Raw genomic sequence first — 6,557 nt, 5'->3', positions numbered from 1 at the left:
TATATAAGGAACAGTTGACAGGGGGTGACGCTGTGGCCTTTGTTGTGATGCATATATATAAGGCACAGTTAACAGGGGGTGATGATGTGGCCTTTGCTGTGATGTTTATATATAAGGCACAATTGACAGGGGTGACGCTATGAAATTTGTTGTGATGTATATATATAAAAGGCACAGTTGACAGGGGGTGACGCTGTGGCCTTTGTTGTGAGGTATATATCTAAGGCACAGTTGACAGGGGGTGACGCTGTGGCCTTTGTTGTGATGTATATAATTATATATAAATATATATATATATATATATAAGGAACCGTTCACAGGGGTGATGCAGTGGCCTTTGTTGTGAGATATATATATAAGGCACAGTTGACAGGGGGTGATGCTGTGGCCTTTGTTGTGATGTATATACATAAGGCACAATTGACAGGGGGTGACGCTATGAACGTTGTTGTGATGTATATATATAAAAGGCACAGTTGATACGGGGTAACGTTGTGGCCTTTGTTGTGATGTATATATATAAGGCACAGTTGACAGAGTGTGACGCTGTGGCCTTTGTTGTGATGTATATATATAAGGCACAGTTGATAGGGGGGTGACGCTGTGGCCTTTGTTGTGATGTATATATATATATGTCACAGTTGATAGGGGTGACGCTGTGGCCTTTGTTGTGATGTATATATATATATGCCATAGTTAACAGGGGGTGACGCTGTGGCCTTTGTTGTGATGTATATATATATATATATAAGGCATAGTTCACAGGGGGTGACGCTGTGGCCTTTGTTGTGAGGTATATATATAAGGCACAATTGACAGGGGGTGACGCTGTGGCCTTTGTTGTGATGTATATATAAGGAACAGTTGACAGGGGGTGACGCTGTGGCCTTTGTTGTGATGCATATATATAATGCACAGTTAACAGAGGGTGATGCTGTGGCCTTTGTTGAAATGTATATACATAAGGCACAATTGACAGGGGGTGACGCTATGACTTTTGTTGTGATATATATATATATATAAAAGGCACAGTTGAAAAGGGGTAACGTTGTGGCCTTTGTTGTGATGTATAAGTATACGGCATAGTTGACAGGGGTGACGCTGTGGCCTTTGTTGTGATGCATATATATATATGGCACAGTTAACAGGGGGTGACGCTGTGGCCTTTGTTGTGATGTATATATATAAGGCACAGTTGACAGGGGGTGACGCTGTGGCCTTTGTTGTGATGTATATATATAAGGCACAGTTGAAAGAGTGTGACGCTGTGGCCTTTGTTGTGATGTATATATATAAAGCATAGTTGACTGGGGGTGACGCTGTGGCCTTTGTTGTGATGTATATATATAAGGAACAGTTGACAGGGGGTGACGCTGTGGCCTTTGTTGTGATGCATATATATAAGGCACAGTTAACAGGGGGTGATGATGTGGCCTTTGTTGTGATGTATATATATAAGGCACAGTTGAAAGAGTGTGACGCTGTGGCCTTTGTTGTGATGTATATATATAAAGCATAGTTGACAGGGGGTGACGCTGTGGCCTTTGTTGTGATGTATATATATAAGGAACAGTTGACAGGGGGTGACGCTGTGGCCTTTGTTGTGATGTATATATATAAGGCACAATTGACAGGGGTGACGCTATGACATTTGTTGTGATGTATATTTATAAAATTCACAGTTGATAAGGGGTAACGTTGTGGCCTTTGTTGTGATGTATATATATAAGGCATAGTTGACAGGGGGTGACGTTGTGCCCTTTGTTGTGATGTATATATATAAGGCACAATTGAGAGGGGCGACCCTATGACCTTTGTTGTGATGTATATATATAAAAGGCACAGTTGATAAGTGGTATCGTTGTGGCCTTTGCTGTGATGTATATATATAAGGAACAGTTGACAGGGGGTGACGCTGTGGCCTTTGTTGTGATGCATATATATAAGACACAGTTAACAGGGGGTGATGTTGTGGCCTTTGTTGTGATGTATATACATAAGGCACAATTGACAGGGGGTGACGCTATGAACTTTGTTGTGATGTATATATATAAAAGGCACAGTTGATACGGGGTAACGTTGTGGCCTTTGTTGTGATGTCTATATATAAGACACAGTTGACAGAGTATGACGCTGTGGCCTTTGTTGTGATGTATATATATATAAGGCACAGTTGAAAGGGGGTGACGCTGTGGCCTTTGTTGTGATGTATATATATATAAAAGGCACAGTTGATAAGGGGTAACGTTGTGGCCTTTGTTGTGATGTATAAGGATAAGGCATTGTTGACAGGGGTGACGCTGTGGCCTTTGTTGTGATGCATATATATAAGGCACAGTTAATAGGGGGTGATGTTGTGGCCTTTGTTGTGATGTATATATATAAGGCACAATTGACAGGGGCGACGCTATGACCATTGTTGTGATGTATATATATAAAAGGCACAGTCGATAAGGGGTAACGTTGTGGCCTTTGTTGTGATGTATATATATAAGGCATAGTTGACAGGGGGTGACGTTGTGGCCTTTGTTGTGATGTATATATATAAGGCACAATTGAGAGGGGCGACGCTATGACCTTTGTTGTGATGTATATATATAAAAGGCACAGTTGATAAGTGGTATCGTTGTGGCCTTTGTTGTGATGTATATATATAAGGCATAGTTGACAGGGGGTGACGCTGTGGCCTTTGTTGTGATGTATATATATAAGGCACAGTTGACAGGGGGTGACGCTGTGGCCTTTGTTGTGATGTATATATATAAGGCACAGTTGAAAGAGTGTGACGCTGTGGCCTTTGTTGTGATGTATATATATAAGGCACAGTTGATAGGGGGTGACGCTGTGGCCTTTGTTGTGATGTATATATATATATATGTCACAGTTGACAGGGGGTGACGCTGTGGCCTTTGTTGTGATGTATATATATAAGGCACAATTGACAGGGGTGACGCTATGACATTTGTTGTGATGTATATTTATAAAAGGCACAGTTGATAAGGGGTAACGTTGTGGCCTTTGTTGTGATGTATATATATAAGGCATAGTTGACAGGGGGTGACGTTGTGGCCTTTGTTGTGATGTATATATATAAGGCACAATTGAAAGGGGCGACCCTATGACCTTTGTTGTGATGTATATATATAAAAGGCACAGTTGATAAGTGGTATCGTTGTGGCCTTTGTTGTGATGTATATATATAAGGCATAGTTGACAGGGGGTGACGCTGTGGCCTTTGTTGTGAGGTATATATATAAGGCACAGTTGACAGGGGGTGACGCTGTGGCCTTTGTTGTGATGTATATATATAAGGCACAGTTGAAAGAGTGTGACGCTGTGGCCTTTGTTGTGATGTATATATATAAGGCACAGTTGAAAGAGTGTGACGCTGTGGCCTTTGTTGTGATGTATATATATAAAGAATTGTTGACAGGGGGTGACGCTAGTGGCCTTTGTTGTGATGTATATATATAAGGAACAGTTGACAGGGGGTGACGCTGTGGCCTTTGTTGTGATGCATATATATAAGGCACAGTTAACAGGGGGTGATGATGTGGCCTTTGTTGTGATGTATATATATAAGGCACAATTGACAGGGGTGACGCTATGACATTTGTTGTGATGTATATTTATAAAAGGCACAGTTGATAAGGGGTAACGTTGTGGCCTTTGTTGTGATGTATATATATAAGGCATAGTTGACCGGGGGTGACGCGGTGGCCTTTGTTGTGATGATATATATATATATATATATATATGGCATAGTTAATAGGGGGTGACGCGGTGGCCTTTGTTGTGATGTATATATATAAGGCACAATTGACAGGGGTGACGCTATGACATTTGTTGTGATGTATATATATAAAAGGCACAGTTGACAGGGGGTGACGCTGTGGCCTTTGTTGTGAGGTATATATATAAGGCACAGTTGACAGGGGGTGACGCTGTGACCTTTGTTGTGATGTATATATATATATACAAGGAACAGTTTTACAGGGGGTGACGCTGTGGCCTTTGTTGTGATGCATATATATAAGGCACAGTTAACAGGGGGTGATGTTGTGGCCTTTGTTGTGATGTATATACATAGGGCACAATTGACAGGGGGTGACGCTATGAACTTTGTTGTGATGGTATCATTATAACAGGCACAGTTGATAGGGGTAACGGTGTGGCACTTTGTTGTGATGTATATATATAAGGCATAGTTGACAGAGTGTGACGCTGTGGCCTGTGTTGTGATGTATATATATAAGGCACAGTTGACAGGGGGTGACGCTGTGGCCTTTGTTGTGATGTATATATATAAGGCACAGTTGACAGGGGGTGACGCTGTGGCCTTTGTTGTGATGTATATATATAAGGCACAGTTGACAGGGGGTGACGCTGTGGCCTTTGTTGTGATGTATATATATAAGGCACAGTTGACAGGGGGTGACGCTGTGGCCTTTGTTGTGATGCATATATATAAGGCACAGTTAACAGGGGGTGACGCTGTGGCCTTTGTTGTGATGTATATATATAAGGCACAATTGACAGGGGCGACGCTATGACCATTGTTGTGATGTATATATATAAAAGGCACAGTCGATAAGGGGTAACGTTGTGGCCTTTGTTGTGATGTATATATATAAGGCATAGTTGACAGGGGGTGACGCTGTGGCCTTTGTTGTGATGTATATTTGTTGTGATGTATATATATAAGGCACGCTGTGGCCAATTGACAGGGGGTGACGCTATGACAGAGTGTGACGCTGTGGCCTTTGTTGTGATGTATATATATAAAAGGCACAGTTGACAGGGGTGACGCTGTGGCCTTTGTTGTGATGTATATATATAAGGCACAGTTGACAGGGGGTGACGCTGTGGCCTTTGTTGTGATGCATATATATAAGGCACAGTTAACAGGGGGTGATGCTGTGGCCTTTGTTGTGATGTATATATATAAGGCACAATTGACAGGGGCGACGCTATGACCATTGTTGTGATGTATATATATAAAAGGCACAGTCGATAAGGGGTAGTTGACGTGACGCTGTGGCCTTTGTTGTGATGTATATATATAAGGCATAGTTGACAGGGGGTGACGTTGTGGCCTTTGTTGTGATGTATATATATAAGGCACAATTGACAGGGGCGTGACGCTATGACCTTTGTTGTGATGTATATATATAAAAGGCACAGTTGATAGGGGGTGACGTGACGCTGTGGCCTTTGTTGTGATGTATATATATATATACTATATATTAATGGCCACAGTGTCACAAGGGGTAACGCGTGGACCTTTTTTGGAGGTATAGTATATAAGGCACAATGACAGGGGTGGACGCTGTTGGCCTTGTGTTGTGATGTCACTATATATATATATATATATATAGGAACTGTTGCAACCCAAGGGTGGTAGGTGACGCTGTCGGCCTTTGTTGTGAATGCCATATATATAATGGCCCACAGTTTACAGGGGTGATGCTGTCGGCCTTTGTTGTGCTGTATATAACATAAGGTCACAATTCACAGGGGGTGAGCTATGGGACCTTTTGTTTGTAATATATATATATACTATAAAAGGGCACAGTTGATAAGGGGTAACGTTTGTGGCCGTTGTTGTGATGTATCAGTATAAGGCTAAGTTGACTAGGTTGACGCTGTGGCCTTTGTTGTGATACAATATAATAAGGTCCCCCCAACAACAGTTAACAGGGGGTGATGCTGTGGCCTTTGTTGTGATGTATATATATAAGGCTACAATTGGACAGGGGCCGCGCTAATGAACCCATTGTTTGTGATGTATATATATAAAAGGCACAGTCGATAAGGGGTAACGTTGTGGCCTTTGTTGTGATGTATATATATAAGTCATAGTTGACAGGGGGTGACGTTGTGGCCTTTGTTGTGATGTATATACATAAGGCACAATTGAGAGGGGCGACGCCATGACCTTTGTTGTAATGTATATATATAAAAGGCACAGTTGATAAGTGGTAGCGTTGTTGCCTTTGTTGTGATGTATATATATAAGGCATAGTTGACAGGGGGTGACGCTGTGGCCTTTGTTGTGATGTATATATATAAGGCACAGTTGACAGGGGGTGACGCTGTGGTCTTTTTTGTGATGTATATATATAAGGCACAGTTGAAAGAGTGTGACGCTGTGGCCTTTGTTGTGATGTATATATATATATATATATATAAGGAACTGTTGACAGGGGGTGACGCTGTGGCCTTTGTTGTGATGCATATATATAAGGCACAGTTTACAGGGGGTGATGCTGTGGCCTTTGTTGTGATGTATATACATAAGGCACAATTCACAGGGGGTGACGCTACGACTTTTGTTGTGATATATATATATATATATATAAAAGGCACAGTTGATAAGGGGTAACGTTGTGGCCTTTGTTGTGATGTATCAGTATAAGGCATAGTTGACAGGGGTGACGCTGTGGCCTTTGTTGTGATGCATATATATAAGGCACAGTTAACAGGGGGTGATGCTGTGGCCTTTGTTGTGATGTATATACATAAGGCACAATTGACAGGGGGTGACGCTATGACTT

Source organism: Lycium barbarum, unplaced genomic scaffold (genome assembly GCF_019175385.1).
Source record: "Lycium barbarum isolate Lr01 unplaced genomic scaffold, ASM1917538v2 unchr_scaffold_01, whole genome shotgun sequence".
Taxonomy (NCBI): Eukaryota; Viridiplantae; Streptophyta; class Magnoliopsida; order Solanales; family Solanaceae; genus Lycium; species Lycium barbarum.
Note: the sequence above shows the minus strand (reverse complement) of the source record.